Source organism: Gorilla gorilla, chromosome 5, assembly GCF_029281585.2.
Source record: "Gorilla gorilla gorilla isolate KB3781 chromosome 5, NHGRI_mGorGor1-v2.1_pri, whole genome shotgun sequence".
NCBI classification, from domain to species: domain Eukaryota; kingdom Metazoa; phylum Chordata; class Mammalia; order Primates; family Hominidae; genus Gorilla; species Gorilla gorilla.
The window spans coordinates 128613503-128641130 of NC_073229.2; the positions used below are offsets into that span (position 1 = coordinate 128613503).

The 27628-nt window shown below is 38.7% G+C and overlaps 1 long non-coding RNA gene across 2 annotated transcripts in view; it reads right to left on the reverse strand.

Moving 5' to 3' along the window:
* The window catches only part of LOC129534278 (uncharacterized), a 324928-nt gene extending 319696 nt beyond the window's left edge, over positions 1 to 5232 (reverse strand). The window contains exon 1 of one of the 2 annotated variants that reach the window (XR_010134120.1): positions 4533 to 5099. This is a non-coding gene — a long non-coding RNA (uncharacterized lncRNA). Of the gene's footprint in view, positions 1 to 4532 lie in introns of both variants that reach the window. The other variant, XR_010134121.1, reaches the window with a different exon arrangement.
* Positions 5233 to 27628: the final 22396 nt, after the last annotated feature.

Consider the following 27628-nt stretch of genomic DNA (forward strand, 5'->3'; position numbering starts at 1 on the left):
AGAATCTCTGCTTTCAAATGAGGTGTCTGGAACTACAAGATTTTCTCAGGGTTAAATATAAGACTCGGGCCTTGAACCCACATCAGACTTAAAGTTTATGCTCATCTTCATTTCATTCCATAGAAAAGGGTTTTTTAATCACTATTCAATATTTTATAATAGAGTAGTGATTAACAGTACAAGTTTTAGAGGCAACAACAAACCAAAGTCTGAATGCAGCCTTTACTGCTTTATTAACTCTGTGGCCTCACACAGTTATGGAACCATTGCTTTATGCCTTGGTTTACTTATCATACATGTAAATAATAAACTAGGACTCTCATCATGGATATGAGAATTAAATAACATATGTAAAGACCTTAGCACAGTGCCTGGCGTAGACTAAATCATCAAATACAGCTGTTATTCATTTTGTCTTCCTTATTTAAAAATACTGAGTGCAAGCTTTCCATTAAAAAAAAATTAACCTAAATTCTTCTCTTTATATAGGTAAAGTATATGTAAATGTAGCCAGACTTCCCATATAGAATCCTTAACAAGATTATACTTTCAAAGATTAAAATTTCTACACCCTTGCTACTCAAAAGACGGACCAAAGACCAGCAGTGCCAGCATCACCTGGGAGCTTGTTAGAAATCCACATGGTGGCTCACGCCTGTAATCCCAGCAATTTGGGAGGCTGAGGCGGGTGGACCATGTGGTCAAAAGATCGAGACTGTCTTGGCCAACATGGTGAAACCTCATCTCTACTAAAATACAAAAAAATTAGCCAGGCATGGTGGCGTGTGCCTGTAATCCCAGCTACTTGGGAAGCTGAGGCAGGGGAATTGCTTGAACCCGGGAGGCGGAGGTTGCAGTGAGCTGAGACGGCGCCACTGCACTCCAGCCTGGTGGCGACAAAGCAAGCAAGACTCCATCAAATAGAGAGAAAGAGAGAAGAGAGGAGAGAGAGAGAGAGAGAGAGAGAGAGAGAGAGAAGAAAAAAGAAAAGAAAAGAAAAGAAAAGAAAAAAGAAAACCACAATCTCAAGCCCCACCCCAGACCTGATGTGCAGAGCATATCTGCATTTTAACAACAATCCCAGGTGATTTGAATGCATATAAAATTTTGGGAAGCACTGTCTCTGGCACCATGCTAGGGAGCTGAGTGAAGGTGTAACACACAGGCACTAATATACATCAACTGCAAAGCAAAAGGTTTCTATTTCATTCAGTAACAGCTTCTTTAAATCACTTGTTTCAAAAATAGCTAGGATACTTTTTATGGTGTTTGGTTTTACTAACTCCTCATCAATTTATTATTCTTCTTCAACCCTACCATTGTATCCACACATTTATACATGCTTAATAAACTAACACAACTCTGGAAGCTTGTACTAGTGTGAGCTAAAGAAATGGCATGTTGCAGAAACTTTCTTTCCACATCTTTTTTTCCTCCCTCCCAATCCAACTCAATCCAAAACGGAAGCAGCTGCAGAAAGTAAATGGGGAGGCTTCTAAAATTAAATCAGGAAAAAACTTACATTTATTACTGAGGTTGAAAGGGAAGGTGACATTTTTAAATGTTACATTAGGTAAATTAATTGAAAACAGAAAAAGTAAAAAGCAATCCTCCTTGCTGAGAGTAAACAACCACTATTTTTCAGTTGTTTGATTTTTGTATGTCCTTTTATAGCTCTCCCTAAGGTAGAAGATCACTTTGTGAATGATGGAAACTTCATTATTTTTCTTTAATTCCATCAGTGCCAAGGCTATATGGCCCCATTGCCTAGCAGAGCCATAATGTTAGAACAGACTAGAACCATGTAAAGAGGAGCTAAACCAGTCCAATCAACAACTTCAGCCAAAAGAACTTCAATATTGAGGACTGTGGACTAAGCAACAAGCTTTCTAAAGCAAGGAAAGGTCATTTCTTAGCAACAATGAGAATGTTCTTATAAAAAAGGGATTTAAGGATTTACAGAAAAGAATCATTCCTGGATTTCACTCATGGGCTTTGGAAGCATAATTGTGTTTGATACCTGGCTCCTCTATTTTCTAGGTGTGTGACTGTGAGTAAACTCTTATAACTCTCTGAACTTCAGTCTCTTAAACCACGGAAATTTGATACTAATACTTAACACACTAGATTTATGTGAAGATGGATTGAATTTGGATGTATGTAAAACACTGTATTCTGTGGTACCATTCAGCAGAAGCTTAATAACTACTAGCTCCCTTTACCCCATGACATCATGTCTAGGTATAAAGATTTGATTATCACTAAACATGTTGGAAGAAAAGGTTTTGCTTACGGACACAGACTTCAGGGAATTGATAATATCTGATTTATGTTCTCTATGGTTATAAGCCACAAGTGGAGTCCAGCAGTCAATTTGCAGAACATCCTCATTATAACAACCTTTTGGGTTGTATACCACTTGTCACATCACACTTGCTCAAATACTTGATAGTCTCGACTGACCAAATTACACAGATGTTGCCCTTTTTCCCTAGAAATTTTGCTGCAATAGTTAGGTATCTTAAAAACACACAGTCTTCAGCAAACTAACACAAGAACAGAAAACCAAACACCACATGTTCTCACTCATAAGTGGGAGTTGAACAGTGAGAACACATGGACACAGGGACGGGAACATCACACACCGGGGCCTGTTGGGGGATGGGGGAGCTAGGGGAGGGATAGCATTAGGAGAAATACCTAATGTAGATGACAGGTTGATGGATGCAGCAAACCACCATGACACGTGTATACCTATGTAACAAACCTGAGAGTTCTGCACATGTACCCCAGAACTTAAAGTATAATAAAAAAAAAATACACAGTCTTGTTGGAAGGTGATACAAAGCAGAAATTTCTGCTACTGGCCGGGCGTGGTGGCTCACGCCTGTAATCCCAGCACTTTGGGAGGCCAAGGCAGGCGGATCACGAGGTCAGGAGATCGAGACCATCCTGGCTAACATAGTGAAACCCTGTCTCTACTAAAAATACAAAAAATTAGCCGGGAGTGGTGGCGGGCGCCTGTAGTCCCAGCTACTCGGAAGGCTGAGGCAGGAGAATGGCATGAACCCGGGAGGCGGAGCTGGCAGTGAGCCGAGATAGTGCCACTGCACTCCAGCCAGGGTGACAGAGCGAGACTCTGTCTCAAAAAAAGAAAAAAAAAATTTCTGCTACTGCAATATAAAATAACACTTTCCCTCTATTCGTATGCCTGCAGTAACCACATCAGAGACCATGTGCAGTTACATTATTGTAACTGGGGTATTTGTGTTCAATGTGTTTGAGCTGCTAAATTTCCCATGCGTGGTGACTAAAATGTGCATATTTTACTCTTTTACTCTTGACCAATAAGAGCCAAATTCCCACTGGGTAGTAGAAACAAGCATGTTTGTCTTTTTGTTTCAAACACCTACACACACACACACACACACACACACACAGTCTTGGAAAAATTAGATATCAATATGCAAAAAAAAAATGAATCTCATCCCACACTGCACACTTTATACAAAATATTAATTCAAAACATATCATAGATATAAGTATAAAATGTAAAACTATAAAACTTCAGAAGAAAACATGGAGAAAATTTTTGCAATGCTGAATTAGGCAAAGATTTCTTAGATCTGACCCCAAAAGCATGAAATAGAAAAGAAAGTAATAATAACTTGGACTTAATCAAAATTAAAAATATTTCACTCTACAAAAGACACTATTAAGAAAGAAAAACCTTGAACTAGCAGCAAATGTTTGCAAATTACATATCTGATAAAAGGCTTGTATTCAGAACATGTTAAACCCTTAAAACTCAAGCATAATAAATGAAAAAAGTAAGAACATCTTTTTGTACTAACAAAGATGCAACGTAATTGAACTCTGGTGACAATGGAAATGGTGCAGACACTTTGCAAAACAGTTTAGCTGTTTCTTAGAAAGTTAAACATACACTCATAGGAATTTCCTAAGAAGAAAAACAACAACTATTCACCCACAGTGAAATTCCATTTTTGCAACATTCTAAAAAAGGCAAAACTCAGGGATGAAAAACAAATCAGTGGCTGCCAGAATTTGTGGGAGAGGAGAAGAACTGCACACAAGTGTGTGGCACAAAGGAGTTCTGGATGATGATGAAACTATTCTTTATTTTGCTTGTAGTGGTAAACAGATGATTTCATGCATTTGCTGAAAGTAATACAACTTTGTGCAACACAAAGAATAAATTTCACCATATGTCATTTTAAAATTAATCTTTAAAAAACATAAGCACAATAGATAAAAATTATTATCTTTACAAATGATATAACTGCATACATACTAATAAAATACCCAAGAGAATCTCCAGAAAGAGTATTAAAAATAGTTTAACAAGTTAGATAAATCAATCCATATATAAAAATCAACTGTACTTCCCTACACCAAGAGGTGTTACTGCTAGAAAACATAAATTAAAAAGTAGACCAGTATAGAGAAAATTGGTTTATAAAAAGGCATTCAATATGGAAAAATAAATATAAATAAATGGAGAAACCTACCAAGTTTGTGACAAGTGTGATGGTCAGTTTTATGTGCCAAATTGTGTCAGTTATTTCATCAAATATTGTTCTAGGTGTTGCTGTTACCAGTGGAGGGTGTCCAGGTGAGAGGTGACAGCATGCTGGCAGCCCTCACAGCCCTCGCTTGCTCTCCGTGCCTCCTCAGCCTTGGCGCCCACTCTGGCCGCGCTTGAGGAGCCCTTCAGCCCACCGCTGCACTGTGGGAGCCGCTTCCTGGGCTGGCCCAGGCCGGAGCCGGCTCCCTCAGCTTGCCGGGAGGTGGGGAGGGAGACGTGCGGGCCAGAACCGGGGCTGCACTGGCCGCTTGCAGGCCAGCGTGAGTTCCGGGTGGGCGTGGGCTCCGCCACCCAGCACTCGCAGCAGCCAGCCGGCCCCGCCACCCAGGTAGTGAGGGGCTTAGCGCCTAGGCCAGCAGCTGCTGTGCTCCACTTCTCGCCGGGCCTTATCTGCCTCCCCGCCAGGCAGAGCTCCGGACCCGCAGCCGCCATGCCTGAGACTCCCCGCTGCCGTAGGCTCCTGCGCGGCCCAGCCTCCCCGACGAGCGCCACCCGCTGCTCCACAGCGCCCAGTCCCATCACCACCCAAGGGCAGAGGAGTGCCGGCCCACGGCGCGGGACTGGCAGGCAGCTCCACGGGCAGCCCGCTGCAGGATCCGCTGGGTGAAGCCAGCTGGGCTCCTGAGTCTGGTGGGGACTTGGAGAACCTTTATGTCTAGCTAAGGGATTATAAATACACCAATCAGCACTCTGTATCTAGCTCAAGGTTTGTTAACACACCAATCAGCACCCTGTGTCTAGCAAACACACCAATCAGCACCATGTGTCTAGCAAACACACCAATCAGCACCCTGTGTCTAGCTCAGGGTTTGTGAATGCACCAATTGACACTCTGTATCTAGCTACTCTGGTGGAGACTTGAAAAGCCTTTGTGTCCACACTCTGTATCTAGCTAATCTAGTGGGGAGGTGGAGAACTTTTGTGTCTAGCTCAGGGATTGTAAATGCACCAATCAGCACCCTGTCAAAACGGACCAATCAGCTCTCTGTAAAATGGGCCAATCGGCTCTCTGTAAAATGGACCAATCAGCAGGTTGTGGGTGGGGCCAGATAAGAGAATAAAAGCAGGCTGCCCTACCCAGCCAACTATGGCAAGCAGCTGGGGTCCCCTTCCATAGTGTCGAGGTTTTGCTGTTTCGCTCTTTGAAGTAAATCTTACTACTGCATGCTCTTTGGGTCCGCACTGCCTTTATGAGCTGGAACACTCACCACAAAGGTATGCAGCTTCACTCCTGAAGCCAGCGAGACCTCTAAACCCACCGGGAGGAATGAACAACTCCAGACACGCCACCTTAAGAGCTGTGATACTCACCAGGAAAGTCTGCAGCTTCACTCATGAGCCAACGAGACCACAAACCCACCAGAAGGAAGAAACTCCGAACACATCTGAACATCAGAAGGAACAAACTCCAGACATGCCACCTTTAAGAACTGTAACGCTCACCGTGAGGGTCTGCAGCTTCATTCTTGAAGAACCCACCAATTCTGGACACATGTGTTCTTGGTGTTTTGAACAAAGAATTGGACAAAACACACAAAGCAAAGAAAGAATGAAGGAATGAAGCAACAAAAGCAGAGAATTATTGAAAACGAAAGTGTACTTCACAGGGTGGGAGTAGCTGGAGCAGTGGCTAAGGGGCCCCCTTACAGAATTTTTTGGGTCCAAATACCCCTTACAGGTTTCCCGTTGACCACTTGGTTTTCATCCCATATCAATGAAGTGGTGGCCCACGATCAGCCTGGTTGCAGAAAGCAACCAATTAGAGGGTGAAGTTATAAATTTACACTCCTATGCAAATGTCTCATTGATTGTACCAATCAGAGGTACTTTCAATTTCCCATCAGAAAAGGTGGGAGTTTGCAAAGGGAGTAGTGGCCTCTGGTCCTTTTGTTACTTACGTGTAGAAAGTTAGGGTTTTCCTTTCAATTTAGTTCTAGAAAGTAAGTGTGAAATGGCCTTAGGTTCCCTGCCTCCAGACCCTATTCTCCTGCCTCATTGCTATAAAGGTATTTTTGTAAAGTCTAAATTCAGTTGACTTTAAATAAGAGAGATTATCCTACATAACCTTGGTGGGCATGATTCAATCAGTTATAAGGCCTTAACAGCAAAGCTGAAACTTCCTTGAAGTAGAAATTGCATATACGGACAATAGTTTCAGCATGTCCCAGAAGTTCCAGCCTGTTCTTCCTGACAGCATGTCCTAGATAGCCCCACAGTCATGTAAGCCAATTCCTTGCCATAAATCTCTTGATAAATATCTCCTGCTGGCTCTGTTTTTTTTTTGTTTTTGTTTTTTTTCTCTGATTGAATGCTGGCTGCTACAAAGAAGGCTGAAGTTTACAAAGCATTAATTTTCTTCAAAATTATTTTTGGAATGAGTACATTTTAATTAAATCCCAACTTTTTTCAAGTTACTTGAAAAACTCATACTAAAAATTTTATAGAATAACAGAAGCTCAAGAATTGCCAAGATGTTCCTGAGGAATATGCACAAAATGGGAGTTTTGCCCTAGTGGATATCAATACTTATTACAAAGGACAATTAGAACAATGTGTTATTAAAGTAGGGAATTTCGAAAGAAACTTTGACCCAATGCAACAGAATAGACAGCCCAGAAACAGGCTCCTAGATGTAAGAAAATGTAGTTTATGGCAGAAGTGGCATTGCAGAGTGCTGTGAAAAAGAATTAGCTACTGCACAGAACAGACTCAGACTGAGAGACAAAAACTGAGTGAAAATGTCAAGCATTATACAAATGTGTATAGGATTATATGATTTTTATAAAACCCAAAACAAGAAAGCAAAATATCTTGTTTAGAGACATACTCTTTTGTGCAAAACTTTAAAAAAAAAAAGGGAATAAATGAAATACACACAACTCAGGATAGTGGTTAAAGGGAGCAAAAAGATATATTCAGCAGTACTGATAATGCCCTTGTTCAAAACTTGGATGGTGATGGGGGAAATATCCAAAATGTTTAACCAATGGTGGGACATAATCCCAAAGCAATTAGAACAGAAACAGCCAGAAATGACCTGAACAGCCACTAAGGTGAACACCTACTCACCGTCAGCCCAGGTAGGCATGTTCCCAGCTGCACTCTATTATGCTTCATAATATACAAAAGTTTTACACATTTCAGTAGATCTTAAATAATACATAATAAAAATTATAAATAGACAAATGAATTAGTCAATTCACAGAGGACAACTTTAAAAATCATTTAAATGCAACATTATTGTGGATTCAGAATGCATCAAGAAATTCAGGAAAACAGTTCTTTATCCACTGCCAGAAAAACTTTGTTAGCATTGTTTTGCAAGGCCCCATGAAAATAAAATACAATTTTTTCTCTCTAAAATGAACAATACAGAAATAATCTCTGTATGACTTCATAGAGTATACTAAAATTTCAAACTTTGTTGTCTTTGAAACTCCATGACTCTGTGATTGACAGTGTGAACAGAGAAGAAAAAAATATGCAAATTTAATATATTATTTCCAAAAATGGTGGCAAAGAATAAAATATACTAAACAGGTATTTCCACAGGATCTGTCAGAATTTCAAATGAAAATGACCTCCTGCAAGCAATGGTCCTGTGATTTCCCTAATCTTCATGACCTATACCCAAAGGAACAAAACTAAGGGTAGTCCTGTCAGATTATAATCATGCCTCCCTTTTCATTAAAGTATTCCTAGCACCTTGAACAGTGATTTATTTACAGTAGATCTTCAATAAATATTTTTAAATTAATAAACAATGTCTCCATAACAGCTCTTCATAAATAAAAATACTATGTTTAATCAGGGCAGCCACAAGATCAACAAAGAGGTGCTATGAGGATAAATCTCTATGTTAGTTTCCCTGTGGCTCCTCAGTGCCTCTCCTAGAGAGGTCAGACAACATGCTCATATTTAGTTCTGTTACAGAAAAGATCAAAGGTCAAGGCTAAATGGGGAGACAGAAAACGTGTGCTGAATGTACACCACAAGCACAATCACTGTGGCTATTGTTCATGGGGTCACCAAAGAGCCAGAACCTACAGATTTGCCTCTCATCTCTAGGCCTTCCAGAGAGTCATGATTTCACAACTTTACTAAAAATTGGTTCCATCTTTGAACTCCAAAATGCATTTTACTAAACTCATTAATGTCTAACATAGAGAAGTTCAAATTCTCATAAAACATACTCTCCTTCCCTAACTGCACCCACACACCATAGTTGGATGTGATGCACATACACAAAAGAAGTTCAAATATATAGTATATAATGATATCTTAAAGAAAAAATGGCAAGTTCAAATATACCAATGTCCATAAAAGAAAATTTAAAACCATCCTTAAGGACGCTAACGATGATCCTGACAATGAAGAAGGCAACGAGCACATAGGCAGTACAATATTCGTAGGGAAACCTCATAGCTTCAAATGGTAAAAGTAAGGCAAAAAAAAAAAAAAAAAACAGGAAGCAAAGTGGTTGAGAAAAACAAGAGGAAGAAAACATAGGCATTGCAAAGAAGCATTATTAGAGTGTGGAAAAAAATGACAGAAAAAAAGGTTCCGAAACTAATTCAGATACTTGTAATATCAATGAAATAAATATAACATCTTAAAGTTCATAATGTTTTATGTGTATTATTTTATCTTTATAGATATTTATATTATGTTGTTCTGCTCTTACTTTACAGATAGGAAACTTGGGGTTTGAAATTCAGCCAAGATCTTCCAGAAAACTAAACAATCAGGAGAAAAATTCAATATTCAGCTTGATATTTCTTCTACTGTAGACCATCCTGACTCTTTTTAAAGAAGCCCAAAAATTGAATAAAAATGATACTAAATCAATCAAGTCAAAAATAATTCAGTCATTTAATCAATAATTTGTAGATGGCCCCATCTCATCTATTTCAAGGATTTTGCTTTTTACTGAATCAAATGGTGATGACTATTGCACCTTTAAAGAATACAGAGCAATCAAGTGATTTAGCCAACTGGAGTGAATTAAATTTTAAAAATGGTGACTTTCCAAATGGTTCAGTGGTAAAAATTTCAAACTACTTAATCTAATTCAAAATAAAACAATATCTTGTGGGTGCTTTATAAATATGACTGCTCTTACAGTTTTAAGTTATTTTTAGAATTATTCCTGAAACCATTCACTGTGTGACCCCCCTTTCCTAATGTTTACCTTCTGTTTTCAATTCTTTTAATGCAAAATACTTATTAATGCCCCAGGTGGGCTATATTAATTAAGGATATGATGTGTGTTGGGAAACGAACAGTTCTCTCCTATATATATATATATATATATATAGGAGAGATTATTATTATATATATAGGAGAGATTATTATGTATAATTATGTATTATATACAATTATATAACCATATATTTAATTAATATAATTATATATATATAATTATGGCCTCAGCAGGTGTTAGCAGAAAGAACACCATATATATATATATATATATATATATATATATGATCATATATATGTAATTATGGTTGTCTGTTAGTCACTTTAAATAAAAGAAGGCTGTTTTATTCTTTCTTTTTCTTTTTAATTCAACCAAGAAAGAAAATTCTGTAAGTATAGAAGGAATAAGGAAGGTTGTTCAGGTCACATAACGGATGGACAGGCTCAAGAGGGAAAGAGTCTTAGAATAATGTTTGGCATTAGTAACATAAATAAAAATTGAACCCACTCAAAAACCTTAAAAGGTAGTCCACTATATCTCCTAGCCTTAATTTGAATTGTAAAAAATAACATTAAAATTTATAAGTGTACACATTAATAAGTGAAATTGAATTTTGCATTTTCTCTCAGGTTTTCCACATTAGCATGAGAACATCTCATTCTGTATTTCAGTTGCTAGGTGCCCATGGGGCCACTGTACCAAAGGAGGTCACTGTCTCCTGTGCATAAATTCATCCCTGTGCATTTATGAATGATTTGGAGCTCCCCTTTTTTCAGTGTGGGGTGGGGGAGCTTATTAATCATTTTCCAAACCACTAATGGACAGACAAGCACATTGCCAGCTGCTAGAAAATGGTAGCAGCAGCAGAATGTAAAGCACCTTTGACATGAGTATGGAAGCCAGCCAGGGCTGGGAGCCACGGAAGAAACAACATATATTCAGTGACTTTGTCAATCAGTGGGATTAAAAGGTCAACATATGTCAATAAAGAAAATCTAAAACTAATTTTTCTTTGCTCTGATGATAGCCTTCAGACCACTTAAGAATATCACTAACGACACAAGGAACTTTTCACCTCCGAGTAATCTCAATGGATTTAATGCATAAACACCTATGATCAGCAATTGCTTGTAAATTTCATCAGACTTGTTTTCCAAGGATGGTAACCAGTAAATTTCAAAAAATTGGTTCAAAAGTATGAAAGAAGGCTTTAAAAACAGGATCAAAATTGTCATTTCATTTTATTTCATACAAAAAACTCAGGAGATGTTAGCAAAAACAACACCAGCCTAGAATCAAGGGATCTGACTTTTATCCCCATCCTAGGATTGACAAGATGGGTAACCTTCATCATTAACTTCATCTCTTTAAATCTCACACGTGAAATGAGAAGTTGACATATATTTAAGGTCATTTCTAATCTTAAAATATTGAGACCAGAATTTTCTTCATTTTAACTTCAGCATTGCCAAACATATATATTTATCTACCACACAATGTGGCAATCCCAACAAAAATAAATATGAAACTTTCAGAATTCAGGACTGTATTTATATCAGTTTGAAACCAAAATAAACATTTTGCACTCTCGCCGTCTCCACTCCTTTGTCTGTATACATATTCCTCTCACCTTGCATCTCTCGCCAAAATGTTTTCATCTCAACTCTCCTCCCAAGTCTTGCTTATTTTGCAAACCCAAATAAACCATAGTTTCTAAGAAGCCCTCTCCAGCAAATCATACTAATACCCCTTTTATTGTCAAATTCTATGTCTCTTATAATCAATAGCCACATCACTTTATTTTATCGTTAATTTTTTAATGCCTGGTATGTCTTCCATGAGTAGATTGCAAACTTCTACAACAAAGACCGCTAAGACTTTTCTGAACCCTATGTAATACCTGGCAAAGTGCCCATGTATTAGCCTTCCATAAACGTACTATTAACTAATGAGTAGTTCAGCTTATGGATGTCAGAAACAATTACCATATATTTACCTCATAAAAACTCTATATCACTTAACAATTTCAACCCAATTGACCCTTTTCCAAACTTTAACATCTATGATATGCTTTTATAAACTTATTTCCTTTAGCCACATGACTTTAAAAGCATATGAAACAAGATGAAGCACAACATCCGAGTAACTTTCTGACTGGTGTCAAGATAGATTGTTTTCAGGCCCATCTCTTTCACTTCTGTCCTTAATGTAAGCTAGGAATATACTGGATTTGTTTTTTCACAACAGCTTACCAATGATGACTATAACTTGTACTTACACTCACAAATCTATTATTTGACTTTTTAATCTAGTAAATCTAAAAACAGTCAAACACATTCATATATCTGAACATACTTTTTGGTCGATTATAGCAGCCAATTCTTTTTGTATCATGCTCATTCCTAGCCAGGCATCCTGCATTTTTATTTTTGCTTTTTATCCTTGAGTCTATTAACTTCTGCTTATTTTTTTAAGCCAATGTCGTTCAGTCCTTGTAGGAACATTTTTTTCCATGATCAACATAAATCATTAAAGTGTTTCTTCTTTCTTTCTTTCTTTCTGAACAAAGCTTCCCCTTACAAGCAATTTATTAGCATGTTATCACTAACTTCATAAATGACTGATGTGGTTAAAAACTCTGCGCCTGGCTTCAAGGTAATTTCTATATTAATAAACCCAAATCTCAACTCCACTTGAGGGCAGAGATTCCTTTCAAGTCAAATTTATTTTATACATAAGAATCTCATTCTCATTAATTTTGTCTTTAGAACATTCTCTTCCAAAAGGAGAAAAAAAAACTGAATATCTTAATTTGTGATGTAGCTTCAAAATATTCCGAAGTACTTGCTAAACAGCTTGTCTATATTTCCTATTTAAATAGAATGTATTTTATAAACAATGTAAAAACATCAGTTTGGTGAACTCAAAACCATCTATCAAACAAATAACTTACCACAATCTAGGGCAAGAGGTCATCTGTCTGCTTGTTTTGTGTTGGGTTGGCATTTGTGTGTTCTGACATATGACCAGAACCTAAACTGCTTTTCCCCTTTTTGCTCTATTTTTTATTTAATAATTACATATGAAATAGAAGCTTATTTTCAGAAAGGAAATGGACTCAGCGAAGTCACTTTATATTACAGTGTGGTCTTCCATTTAAAGCTGCACTCCTACCTTTACATTGTTTGTATTTTCACTTTTCCTCTTCCATTCTCAGTTTCAGTTGTCATGATTTTCTTTTCAAGCCATTGCAGATAGTTCAAGTAGTGTTCATAGTTAAATTCACAGGTGAGTTTTCAAGTTCCATTTACATTCCTCTAACACAATACACCATCACACTTTTCTTGCAAGAAAGCTCAAGTCAACTGCATACCATTTCTCTGCTTTGAAGAGAAGACATTTTTTACATAATGAAAAAAGAGGTTAATATTCTCTTACCAGCTAAAAGTCCATTGAAAGATATAGTCTCCTGACAAGTGTAAGGCTGGACACAGGTATAACTTGGGCAAAGAGATCATTTGCCAAAAACTGCTTATGAAACAGCAGGGACGTTTCTCCATTTAATGCTTAACCATTTAACAAATGTCTTATGAAATGTCAACTAATTGTTCCAAGGACTTTTCCTAATGTTTTGAAGGATTTTAAAATATTGTCTGTATGTTATTAACATATAGTTTTATCTTTCTGCTAATTCCTTTACTTTCACAGACTGAGGCATTCACTAACAATATCCTCAAAGGAGGTAATTCAGTCAGTCAAGAGATACTTAGCTGCATTTAGAAAAAGTCACAATGCAAGTGCAACTATATATATTCTTATTATATATAAACTCAGCATTTACCCAGAAGAGACTAGAGAAACTACAACAATTGATTTTATATACACTACTTGATTGACTGGCAGAAGGCAGTCCTCATGTCTACTTCTTCAGAAGAATTGTTAAAGTTTTCATGTATTCTACCTACATTAAAATTAAAACAATATCATATTTGACTGTGCAAAGCATACATTTTAAGACAAAAAATGCACATAATTTTAGAGAAATAAGCAGAAACATAACTTCTTTCTGTGTGTGCCTTTGAAAGAACCTTGAACCAGACCATCTGTACTCCACAATGAAACTCGACAGGCAGCCACTGAGCTTCTTCTCCATAAGTATGAAATGAGAAACACAGAATGTTATTGAACATTTTCTCAGTGGAACAGCACACACATATTTAGTACAAGGGGTTCTGCCACTGAGACACACTGAGGGAATTCAGAGTGTTCAATGACTTCAACTTCCCACCCCATGGCACAGTGTCACTCATGCTGCTGCACTTAGCTCTGCATGTTCCATAAAACAAGAAAAAGCACTTTTAAAAAACCAGCAAAATGATAATGATTGGGGCTGAGTTGCTTCACTCTCAGACATGCGAAAAAACAAACAGAAACTATCACTTTCAGATGCTTCTCTACATACTGTCTGTTCTTTGCTCTGAGTCTCCAAAATTAGAGCAAGAAACACAAAAAAATTATCCAAATAATGTCCATTGTAAATATGTTCGCCTTCACATTGTAGTTTTATAGCATTGAATATTTCTGTTGGCAGTTATATTAAACATTCCATATATTCCAGGCTACCACTTATTTTATCTGTTTATTTTAGCTAGAGCAAGTTCAGGCCTACAATAGCACACTCAGCATTTTGGCTCTATATCATTTGCGAACAAAATGCAAACCTGGCAGCTTAGGGCTTGACATTTTGCATACATGCAACTGTGCCTCCTCTTAGCATCATCATATGTCTGGCATGATCTTATATTTCCACTGGTCTCAGACTGCAAACAACAGGAGGGAAAAACCCAGCAGAAAAGAGGAAGACAATACAAGATGACTTGGAAGTCATTTTGCTCCATCTTCACCATGGGAGTTAATTGTAAAGAAACATTTTTCTAAAGGGTGCCATCAGTAGGTCTACAACTACAGGAACGAATTACATAGTAGAGTATTTTGCAAGCATTACTTAGAAATAACTGTTCAGCATAGCAGTCATAACTACTGGCACATAATTTGATACTTATAAGAATGTATTGCTGCATCTAGGTAACAAATGATTTCAAAAATGTTTCATGTGAAAACCTAGCCATTTCACTACAAAAGAAAACAATTCTAAAAGAAAGTAAAAAATCAAAGTTCATTGTAACCTCAAGTTAAATCAATGTAATTAATGTATCTCTGCCTTGTCTGGTAAAACTCCCTGTTTTCTATGGTTCCTGGAACTTTTGCTCCTATATTTCCATTATTCTTTATTTTACAGTGTACATTTATGCTTGTACATAGAATAGCAAAATCCAAAATCACATAATCCATATGATCTCTATAGTCCCTTTTCTAGTACCATTGAATAACTTTCCAAATAGGGAGGCCTTTGTGTGTATGTTTATGTTCATATGGGTGAGAGTCTATACAAAATTCCTATGGCCTAGCTGATTAGAGCATATTATCTACAGGTTTGGGTAACATAAGATCAAGGTAGCAGATCTGAATGCCTAGTAAGCCACTTAGCTTGAAGCTGTTTCATGACCACATGCTTCAGACTTTAGTCTAGCTCACCATATAACAAATACTAGTTATTGATTATAAAGGACTATGCAAAATAAAGACTTCAAACATATACAGTAGTAGATCTCGGCAGTCAAAGTAGTGTAGATGCTATCAATAGTCTGGCCATGGCAAAAAATGGCATAAGTAATGCTTACTATAATATATCATACTATCTGCAATTTTAAATAGTAACCAACCATAAACTACTGAGATGCCCATCACAGGAAGCATTCATTTCTTAGCCAAAATTACTGTTGTTAAGACTATTTTTTCCCCTGGGTAGTGGGTAAGACTCAGTCACCTCTATGTTGTGTAACACTTAAAGTCTAAGGTTTCACTGATTTCTTTTTTTTTTTTTTTTTTTTTTGAGAAGGAGTCTTGCTCTGTCACCCAGGCTGGAGTGCAGTGGCATAATCTCCGCTCACTGCAAGCTCCACCTCCCGGGCTCACACCATTCTCCTGCCTCAGCCTCAGGAGTAACTGGGACTACAGGTGCCGCCACCACGCCCAGATAATTTTTTGTATTTTTAGTGGAGACGGAGTTTCACCGTGTTAGCCAGGATGGCCTCGATCTCCTGACCTCGTGATCCACCCGCCTCGGCCTCCCAAAGTGCTGGGCCTTATTTTAACAGACACCAAAGTGATCAGAAAAAGTATAACGTGGTGAAAACTGTTTATTGTGTGGACATTGTGTGGGAACCAATAAAAGACAAAGAGCTATAGAATAAATCATTTTTATTTAATTTTATTTACTTTTAAAGTTAGACTCGTATTCATTCTGGTCTCTCTGAGTTGTTTGCTCCCACCTGTTTGGTCTCACTTTTCTCTCTGTATCTCAGGAGTCAGAACTACAAGCTTCAGAAGTCAGTTCAGATGGTTATCTGCAATTTCTCTTTGTAGTGCTATTCGAGGTCAAATCCATTACAGCATATGTTCAGACTGACTTTGCGCACTTAACTCCACTGGGCTTTCAGTGACATACTTGGCGCTTCACCTGAGAACCTGTTATCCATAGATACAAGAGATGTTAAAAGTGATACATACAAAAAAAGAAAGAAAGAAAAACTGATTCATTCCTACATAATACATTTATGGCTGACTAATCTATAGCTCTTAAAATGATCTAATAAACACCATGCCACCTTTTTTAAAGATTAAAATCATTTTGCCACTAAATGGTGCTATTATGTTCCCAAGCCACCTTAGACTCCAGTCAGAGATGCATGAAGTGTTGGCTCCACAGACTTCCCGGGGAGGACAGCAACATAATCTTGTCATTGCGTAATTTGCCACTCACTAAGGAAATGTGTGTCAGGAAACAAAGTGCACCAAACATTGGCAACTGATTCAGAAACAGCAAACACTGAGAAATCTTCTTTTCCCTTAAGGAATACGATAGAGTGAGCTTTGCAACTGTGCCCCTCAGATTTCATCAATGTGGATTCTCCTGGAGGATTTATTGTTCCAAAAATACAACCTAATATGATTTTCTGTACTGATAATTAATTAAAGCAGAGGAGCCTCGGCGATGATAATACACAAATAGATGGAATGTATTTGCCTTTCCTTTAATGTGTCTTTTATTGCTTCTTAGGAAACTCCCCCTCAAAATATTATATAGACAACAAAGGTAAAAATATTTAAATTGTTGCCTTTATTTTATTTTATTTTATTTTTTGAGATGGAGTCTCGCTCTGTCACCCAGGCTGGAGTGCAGTGGCATGATCTTGGCTCACTGTAACTTCTGCCTCCCAGGTTCAAGCAATTCTCCTGCTTCAGCCTCCCAAGTAGCTGGGATTAAAGGTGTGTGCCACCATGCCTGGATAAGTTTTTGTATTTTTAGTAGAGACGGGGTTTCACCATGTTAGCCAGGATGGTCTCAATCTCCTGACCTCGTCATCCAACCACCTTAGCCTCCCAAAGTGCTGGGATTATAGGCATGAGCCACTGCGCCCAGCCAAATTGTTGACATTATAAGGAACAGTAAATGACATTTTGTGCTTTCATTTAAAAAAAAAAAAAAGTTCATCCAAGTTTTTTTATTTAAAAAAAAGTTCACAGTTAAGAAAACAAAGCAGGCCAGGTGCGGTGGCTCACGCCTGTATCCCAGCACTTTGAGAGGCTGAGGCAGGAGGACTGCTTGAGCTCAGAAGTTCAAGACCAGCCTGAGAACATGGTGAAACCCTGTCTCTACAAAAACAATACAAAAATTAGCTGGACATGGTGGCATGCACCTGTAGTCCCAGCTACTTGGGAAGCTGAGGTGGGAGGATTGCTTGACCCCAGGAGGTGGTGGTTGCAGTGAGCCGAGATCGCGCCACTGTATCCCAGCCTGGGCAACAGAGTGAGAAGCTGTTAAAATTAAAAAAACAGAGAAAAATTTAAAAAGTAAAGCATTCACCCAGCATAGCTTCAGTGGTGTTTTTGCCAAAAAAAAAAAAAAAAAGAAAAACCAGTGCTTAGGAGCCAAGCGCTCTCCTTAGGAGTGAGACACAGCCTACAGCCAGCCTGAGAATGTCTTGACATGGCCTCAAAAGCACCTGGGCCATTGCCCCAACCACTCTCTTCTCTTCCCCTCTGCAACCTCACACACACACAGATGCCAACCATAAGCAGCTACTTTCCAGGTCCTCTTAACAGCTCTAACTCACAGATTTGAGAAGAAGTGAGGAAAGGGGAGATCTAGTTGATATATTTTATGCATGTTTTCTCTCTTAAGATCCTATGCAGAGAATTTTTAAATATCCAGTTTTTAACTTCAGAGAAGTAAAATTCTAAAAGCACAAAACAAGCTGCCACCCATTCTTCCAAGAACCAGTTTATTAATTTCCGTATTCATCTCTCAAGCTCAGAATTTTCATATCTCCTTTAACCTTATAATTTCTGACCACCTCTTACCCAACACTCCATCCCAAAATATTCTGTCCAAACCTTGTTTTGTCCTTTCTATTTCTTCCTTTGTACTTCTAGCACCAATTTTGTTCCTTTCAAACCATTCTAGTACAGGCCCTTGTCACCTAATAGTTGATTTCTGAAGCGTTTTAAGGTTGTTTCACCATTTAAGTTAAGAACTATGAATGGTCTGAGAAATTAGCCTATTTGCAAGTTAACAAGTTGGTTTGCCACAGTTTCATAAATACTAGAAGATACAAAACTCCTGGGTCAGAGACAAAGTATTTTGTTACTTATAGCAATAGCAGTAAGTACCTGAAGTGACCACTCACACCACTTCCCCAAGCCTCAATTTCCACAGGGCAATGTAAAAGGGTCAGGTGACTCCTATACGCACATACAGTAGGTAACACTACAGGAGAGGAACCCTGTATTCAGGGAACCTGAGTCTTTTATAATGGACAGTAAGCCTGCTCATACTTGGCTCTAGGTGGACACATTATCTCATGATGCCAAACTATAAATAAACCTGCCTTTTGCTTCAGAAGGAGACATGATCTCTATCTTTCAAAGCTATTTTCTATGCAAATATCCATGAAAAATGTGGTCCAGAACAAACGCAGTCAGTGGCCCTGCTGTCAAGATGTACAGAAATGCAAGAAACCCAGGAAGAATTGTCTCCCAAAACTTTAGCCTTGGGAAGACTATTTAACCTCTCTAAATTTAAGTTGCCTCATCTGTAAAATGTGATTGATAATACGTACTTCATTGGATTGTTGTCAAGATTAAATTCAATAATGTATGTTAAAAAATGTTTTAGCTCATTGCCTGACCCAAAGTATGCAATAAACAAATTTATGTTTAATGATTACTGTATTATTCAAGGTCTGCCCCTTCTTACCTAGTCTAGGCTGAGCATCTAAACTTACTTTCCAATTATTTCTCATCCACATACTGCAGTTTGTGTTCAATGGCCTATTCACTTCCCATTAAAGAGGATAGGTGCATTTCCATCTCTACAACTTTGTACCTCTTCTGCATCTAAAATCCCTCCCCACTTTTTGCCTTCATTCCAACTGCTTTTCATAGCCAGCTAAAGCCCTGCCAATTCTTCAAAATTCCCCCAAGTTACTGCAGAATGCAAAGAACTTCCCTTCTGGCAACTTACTACATTTGCATATACCCCTCAATAAATGCCAGTTTCCCTTCCCTTTATTATATTTGCATATTGATGGATTTAATTTCTCTCAGCTGATCTCTCACTTGGCTTCTTTTTAACATTTCCACGTGGCTTTCTTGCTTCCAAAGTAAAAGTCAATTATATGTACAAAATAAATTACATAGCAATGTAGTACCATGATACAATTGTCAGCAAGAACCCTTCTTTTTCTCCAAGGTGATTAAGGAAACCTTTATTTACTTATTTATTTTAATTTACCAACCAAGTTTTACACCTTCAATCCTCCAAACAGTCCCCCTAAATTTTTTAATCTTGAAAATAACTGTTTCATAGTAAAAGAACCTGTACTTATAAGTTCAGCTATAACTCCCTGAGGAAAACTCAAGTTAAGTAGAAACTGGAAGTTAATATACTCTTTCTGGGAAAGTGATCTAAGTTGAATTGAATTGAAAATTCAGTGCAGATGTCTACCTGTCACCAGAAATGGCCATCATCCCTGATGTTCTGGGTTACAAAACCTTAGTAAAGGGAACAGGATGAATTAAGCTGTTATTTGAAATGGCATGAGTCACTCCTACAGGCAATCTCATAGCGAATACAGGTCACATCCCAGGGTAAGTTATCCAGGGAAACATGTGTGTCTCAGGTCTGGAGCAGTTTTCCAGCCATGTCCAATAAAACCAAGTATAATTCCAACCATAGATTCAGGGAGCCAAGGTAGGCAGCATGGCCGCAAGAGAGAGCTGAGTGTGGCATGTGCATGACAGCACAGAGCTGTATACGAGCTCTTGACTGACATCTCAGAGGGAAACTCAGTTTTGATCTGAGCCCATTTCCAAGTATTATTTTAAAGAATAACTTTTTAATATAATACAACAGAGCACATACTATCAACAGATTAACTACATCAGTTAAGATGCTGATGCTTTCAGGAAGACAAGGAAACACCCTTCTAGAGCAGTGTTGTTTAATAGAATTCTCTGTGATGTCAATGTTCCCTATCAGGGCTTTCAAGTATGACAACCACTAGCTACATATGGCTATTGTGCACTTGAAATGTAGCTAGCACATAACAGAAAGCCACTCTTTAAATTTTATTTAATTTTAATTAATTTAGGAAGCCACATGTGACTAGTGACTCTTGTGTTAGATGACATAGCTCTAAAACCTACCATGCAGCTGTCTGTACTGTCATGAGCACTGTCTCATGTAGCCCTCATACTAACCCTGCAAGCTAGGTGTTATGTTTATTTTTACAGACAATGAACAGAGACTGTGCTAGTTCTAATCATTAGCACAATATTATATAATGAGTAAGTGGCAGAGCTAGAATTCTATCAGGTTTTTCTAACCACAAAGTTCAAGTATTTCTTTTTTTTTTTCATTTTACCCCACCTTAGCTTCTCAGAATCAAATTCAAATTCTCTAACGTGTCACGAAGATGTTTTATACTATAATCCCAACCTATGCTTCCAGCCTCACCTCCACCACCATCCCCTCTACTTCCTCTATTTCAAAAATGCATTTGCTCTCCAAACCCTGATGCATTTTCCTAACTCCCTGACTTTGAATTCATGGTGTTCATAGCCTTGAAAGGCCCTCCATCTACTTCCCATCTCTCCATGCCTGGTGAGCTCCTGTATTGTGTGCTGATTATCTGTGTATGTGTCCATTTCCTTGTCTAGAATGTGAGCTGAAGAGAGTCTTACTCAGCTTGTGCTCCCAGGATGTAGTATAGTACACAGTAGATACTCCAGAAGTATTCAGTAAAAAACAAATAAAGGGGAAATGAAGATGTGACATCATTAAATTCATCACACATTCAGAAAGCCTTACAGGGCATGGCTTATTCTGGCCCTGAGAATTGTGTAGACAATGAGTATATTTAAAAAGCAAGATCTATTCCCCAATATACTGAAAGGCTTGCTTTACAATTTTGTGAGGAGAAAATGTATACATGACCAAGGCTGGCAACGAAGACCACCAGCGCTCACACCTAGGTTAAAGGAAAGCAGGATCACAGGGCTGCTGAGGATCAGCTACACTGGAGAAGCCGGCACTTTACACCTAAGCCCTAGGCAATTGGACAATGCACGGGTTGCCCAATGGGGGCCATAAGCGTGCCTTCCCAACTGCAAGACTTGAATGTGTTAAACCATGAAGGAGGAGTCCTCAACCTATGGGGAGCACCCAGTTGGGATGAAAGGTAGTTTCATTCATCCATGGGGATACATGGCCAGTACAACTGCTTCCCGGAATGGATGTTCACCTTGACTGGACCAGCCAGCTGTGTGTTCCTGTCTGAGAAAACCTAGGAACTGGCTCCTGATTCAGCATATGTATTGCAGGTGGGCTGATTTACAAACACATTGCTATCCTGGAAAACAGGTAACCTTCAAACCTCTCTCCTTTCACCAACACACATGCACCTATATAAACATAACAAGACACCCTTGAGCTGCCACCACGATACAAAAGCTGAGTCACAGACAGGAATCAACGGATTTGGGTGGAAATTTTCCATATTTTCTTTGTTGTAGTCCAAATGTTCATGGAAAGCTTGGCTCACCTCTGAAAGTCTTAGAACAGCCTTAGATCAATGATTCTCTACCCTGGCTTGTCATGATAATGACCTGAGGAATTTTTAAAATATACTTATGCCTGAGTCTCACCTTCGGAACTTCTGGTTCAACTGCTCTATGAGGAGGCCAAGGCACTAAGATTTTACAGATGCTCTCCTGTGACTACAACGTGCATCCGTGGTTGCGATCAAGAGGCTTAGCTCATGAGACCAGTAGCTTAATCACCAAAGCTACCCTAGAGAGAAGGGTAGTGTCAACATCAGCACTGCAGTTGACTGTAGGAGCAGCCAACAGACGGTGGTGAGAAAACTGCACAAAACAAAAGGAACAGTGAATTTCAGAAGAAAAATATTAGCCTATGGCTCGAGTATGCAGCACATTCTTAAATCAACTCATTTCCCTCCTAAACTACCTGTGACTTGGGGTATGTTTATTTTACAACATTGTGTGATTCCTGCTACTGTGACTTGTTTGTTATATTTCAATTCAACAAACAGTAATGGAATGTTTATAATGTGCATTCATTCTCTGGGCCAGAGAAGAACAATATTGGAAAATAACATTGAGAACCTAAGAGTCTAACAGGGGAAATGTGATGTGTTGCTTGCTGAAATAAATACAGTAGATCCTCGCCTAACATTGTGAATAGGTTCTTGGAAACTGCAACTTTAAGCAAAATGGTGTATAACAAAACCAATTTACCACAGACTAATAGACATAAACAAGAATTAAATTCCTATGGCATTATTTCTGGTCCCACAAATACCACCAAACTTCCAAATAAAGATCGAAAACACTTCTAATATCAAACATGGACATAAATGTGAGCTATACATACATTTTTAAAAGACTAATAAAAACAAGTAAAATAATTATTTATCTAATTATTCCAGTTTGCATTGTGGGTAGCCAGAGCCTATTCTGGCAGCTCAGGGTGCCAGGCAGGAACCCACACTGGAAAGGATGCCATCCCATCGCAGGGCACAACCACACACACACACTCACCCAGACTGGCACCATGTAGACACACGAATTAACCAAAGATGCAAAGCTTTGGGATATGGGAGGAAACCAGAGTACCTGGAGAAAACCCACGCAGACGTGGGGAGAATGTGCAAACTGCACACAGACCATGATCCTGGCCAGAAATTGATTGTTTTCTCTCAACATTTTAATGAAACAACATTGAACAAAATGACATTATTTGAAGACCTGCTGGATAGGTATAAATGTGCTATGGGAGTTCCAAGTACAAAGGAGGGAGTGAATTAAATTAACTCTCTCACTCAGCTTAAGTCAAAGGCCTTATGATTGTCTGCCAAACCCTGAATCAGCCACTCCACTACCTGTCTGACCTTGGTTCCTGCTACACTCCCATTATTTGCCTCAATCCAGGTGTCCTCCTGGCAGTTACTGGGACACTTCGGCATGCTCCCAACCTAAGGCCTTTGCTCAGGCAGTTCCATGCCTTGAATGCTCTTCTCACAGCCACATAGCAACTTCCACACTGACTTCAAGTCTTTTCCCAAATGCTGTCATCTCAATGAGGCCTACCCTGCTGACATTATTTAAAAATGAAACCAGCCATGCAAAGTGGTGGCTCAGGCCTGTAACCCCAGCACCTTGGGAAGGCAATGCAGAAGAATCACTGGCAGCCAGGAGTTCAAGACCAGCCTGGGCAGTGTAGCGAGATCCTGTCTCTATAAAAGAAAAAAAATTAAAATTAGCAGGGCATAGTGGCACACACCTGTAGTGCCAGCTGCTTGGGAGGCTGAAGTGGGAGGATTGCTTGAGCCCAGGAGATCAAGGCTGCAGTGAGCTATGATGGTGCCACTGCACTCCAGCCTGGGTGACAGAGCAAGACCTTGCCTCTAAAATAAGAAATAAATAAAATAATATTGAGACCTATCTGTACCCAAATTCTACCCCTAGTACCCCAATCTCATTTCTTCTGCTTCATCATTTTTATTGCATGTGTCCCATTCCAGCACACTACTCAATTTACTTATTATGCTTATTATTATCTGACTGCTTGAACTAGAATGTAAGCTCCACAACTGTATGAATCGTAATGACCATTCACAAATCTCAAGAGCCTGAAATGATGCCTAGCAGATGCTAAGAATTCAACAAATTATGTTGAATTAATGAATGAGGAATTTAGCAAAACTTTCATTTAAGAGTAATGTGCTTCCTTTTCCTTTTAGTAGAATCTAATTTGCAATCCTGTAGCCAGTGTCTTTATGAGTTGGTACAGATAATAATAGCCCACTGGACCTATGGTGGAGAGATTTTTTTCCCCTGACTCCTGTGTGAGCAGTGTCAATTATCCATCCATTAAATCAACAAATATTTATTCAGCAACTATTTTCTGCTACATGCAGGGGACTGTGAGCATCCAAAATTCTGACCTCTAAGGGCTTAAAGCTCGGTAAAAGAGGTGAGGTTGACACACAAATTTGTGCAATAAGAGGCAGGACATTCTGAGCCCTGAGAGGAGTGCAGACAGCAGCATGATTTGGGAGTCCTCAGATAGTACTTTAAGTATGACACCCAGGACAAAAACTTCAGCCATTCTTGCTGTGGGCAGCAAAGACACCAGATGACACTAATCAGTTCATTTACCAAAGATGGGGTTTCTAATTTTGGCCTCCTATAACCTGCTCCCCTTCATGAGATGCCTACCAAGGGAGTTGAGAGATGTCATTGTGCTTTCTAAGCACACTTGAACTGACTTTTGATAACCTTTACCTACCAAATCAGGCATGAAAACCACTGAACAATGGTTAAAACACTGTTTATTTTCCTTTTTGTCCCCCTGGCTTTAAGGCTTCTGGCTATTTGTTCTAAACTATATACAGTACAGTATGTTTCACGAGAAGCCTGCAGAGCCGCACTCAACCACAGCTTAGCAATTGGGCTATTCTTTTAAAGCTTATGCAAGTCCTTACTGTAAATGCGTTAATGTAAAATAGCTTGGATCAAAACGCATCATTGTTTTGACATGAAGGTGAGCGAATGATTTGTTCCTAGGAATAGAAGCCCTCAGACAAACAGTGTTAATGGGCCTCACCACAGAGCAGTTGGTGACAATAACAGAGTTAATTTTAAAGAAGGGGAAATTAAATAGTGGTTGCAATAGTCCTAGCCACTCTTAATTATTGTGATGGCAAATTATGAACAATTGCCTGTCACTTTCCCTTCTAAAGCAATTATTGATGTTTGCCTTATGGCTGAACTGTGCTGAAAACTCTCTAAGCAGGAGGCTGTCTGATTCAATGCTTTGTGGGCTCATATTCAGAACGCCATTTGGCCTGCAAAGTTGCTGGATTATCTGTAAACACAGTGAAAGGAGACAGTGATTGCATGAAGCAGAGGGAATGCACCTGAATGCCAATAAGGCAAATGTCATGACAGGAACACAAAGCCAGCATTCCATGTGATCTTTTAGATAGAAACCAATTTAGTTTGGTACCATCTCAAACAGAAAATTATGGTGTAATTCCTCATGTCAATACATAATTTATTTTGTAATAAATAACTACCCGCATATTTATGGAGCGCCTCTCCCCTCATGTTTATGATGCTCTCAGGCACTGTCTCTCCAGCACACACTGCCGAATCATTGCAGAGCTTTCTGTTTTTCAGGCTGTTCTCTTCACTAAAGCTTGGTGATGACTGAAGAAAACGTTAGAGGATTAAAAGCCACTTTTTATCTCTGCAAAAAAAACCTAAGTTGTTTATTTTCTTATTTCCAAATTACCTAACATCAGGCTGAAGGATTCATGAGATCAAGTTTTAAAAAAGAAATCAACGAAAAGCAATATTAAGCCCTAGTCTACAGTACATTTCCTAATAAAGGAAAGCTTCTGCCTTTAAAGTAGCATTAGCATCGGGCAGTGAATCAACAAAGGAAGAGAGCTCTGTCTTTCCCCCAGTTCCCCTCCCCTTAAATGCATCTGCTTCTTTGTGGGAGGTCTGAAGACAGGGGCTGCCTCCCAAAGTCACCTCACTCTCTGTCATTAGGATGCAAATAGGGCAAGTCTTGAGAAGCTCTACCTTTTCCCCTCCAGGTCAGAGCTCCAAGTCTCCCCCAACCTGGCACTGACAGGGGACTCTTCCCACTGACAGCTGGTCACCGACCTAGCTGAAAGCCGTCGGGGGTCTTCCCTGAGCCTTGAGCCACAGGTGACCTCATCACTAACTGAGCCATCACAGTGCACAGTTAGCATTTTCAGTCCATGGCCTCTGTCAAGGACGAATGAGACCTGAGCTCTCATTGGAAGTGTGGTGGAGACAGCAGGGAGTGGGAAGAGGCCTGGGGGCACTGCGGGCACTCCCTATCACTGATTAGCCAGCATCAGATTCTTGGATAACTGAAGAGATTTGGGACCTTAGTGGCTAAGGCCCAGCATCTTTAACAAGTTTCAGAAAAATGGAAGAGGAGGATAATTTACAAGACAGAAAATAAAGAATAGTGTATATGCTGCTTAGAGCAGACTGTATTTGCATTTTTTTAGCTTCTAAATACCTATTTTGAGATCATTTTGGTATTAAGGATTACAAACATCTGTCTGTAATGTGGTTTCTGTCTCTGGCTAACTTCTGTAGTTTAATAACACAAAGAAATGACGAAGTTAATATGAGACACCACAATCATTCCTTTGAAAATTATCCACCATGCCACACAAATACACACACACACACACACACACACACACACACACACACACACCAAACCAAACCAAATAAACACATTTCTTTGGCTTCACGGATGAAGCAATAGCCCGTAATGTGGAAAAAATAAGGGCTCTGGCTCAAATACAACATATTGAGAAGTAGAAATCAATACCCAGAGAAGGTTTTACATAGCACTCGTATTATTTTTAATGAGTTGCTGTATAGAACTACCATGACAGAATAGAGTCCAGGATTTTCTGAGGACTAATTGGCTTCATTCCTCCAGCATGCCAACAGAGTACTTTCTGTTCTGTTTGGAAAACATATGCTGGGATCTGGATCAATGAATTGAGAAAATATTGGCCACCTAATGGGTGTTCAGAAGGAAGACCTCTGCTGCATGTTTAGGGGAAATCTTTTCTGAGAACATGGTCATCTCCATGTCACACTCACTTTGTCCAAATAGATACTGAAAACAAACTTCTGAAATCATCTTCAGGGGGCTCAACTTATCTAGGGTCAATAGTCTGAATCTCTGAGATTGTTTTGTCAAATTAAGAACCAATCAAGACGTTCATATCTTTGAAATAAAAGCTTTGTAAAACCATTGTCACATCATATGGACAGAAATGCATCTATGTGTTTTTTTCTTGCAGAATTTTATGTGTAATAAGATTTATGTGACACAGCATTTGAATGTAATGCTATGGTTTAAAGAAATAAGTAAATTTAGCACTGGAGAATAATAAGATAAAACCAAATCTTTAAAATTTCATATTATTTAATAAAGAGTTATTTTTGGAAGAACTGTGGCTGAATATTCTTCATCATTATTGAAGATAGAATTAGTAGAATTGGCTTACAATAACACATGAGGAATTTAGGTAATTGTGTAT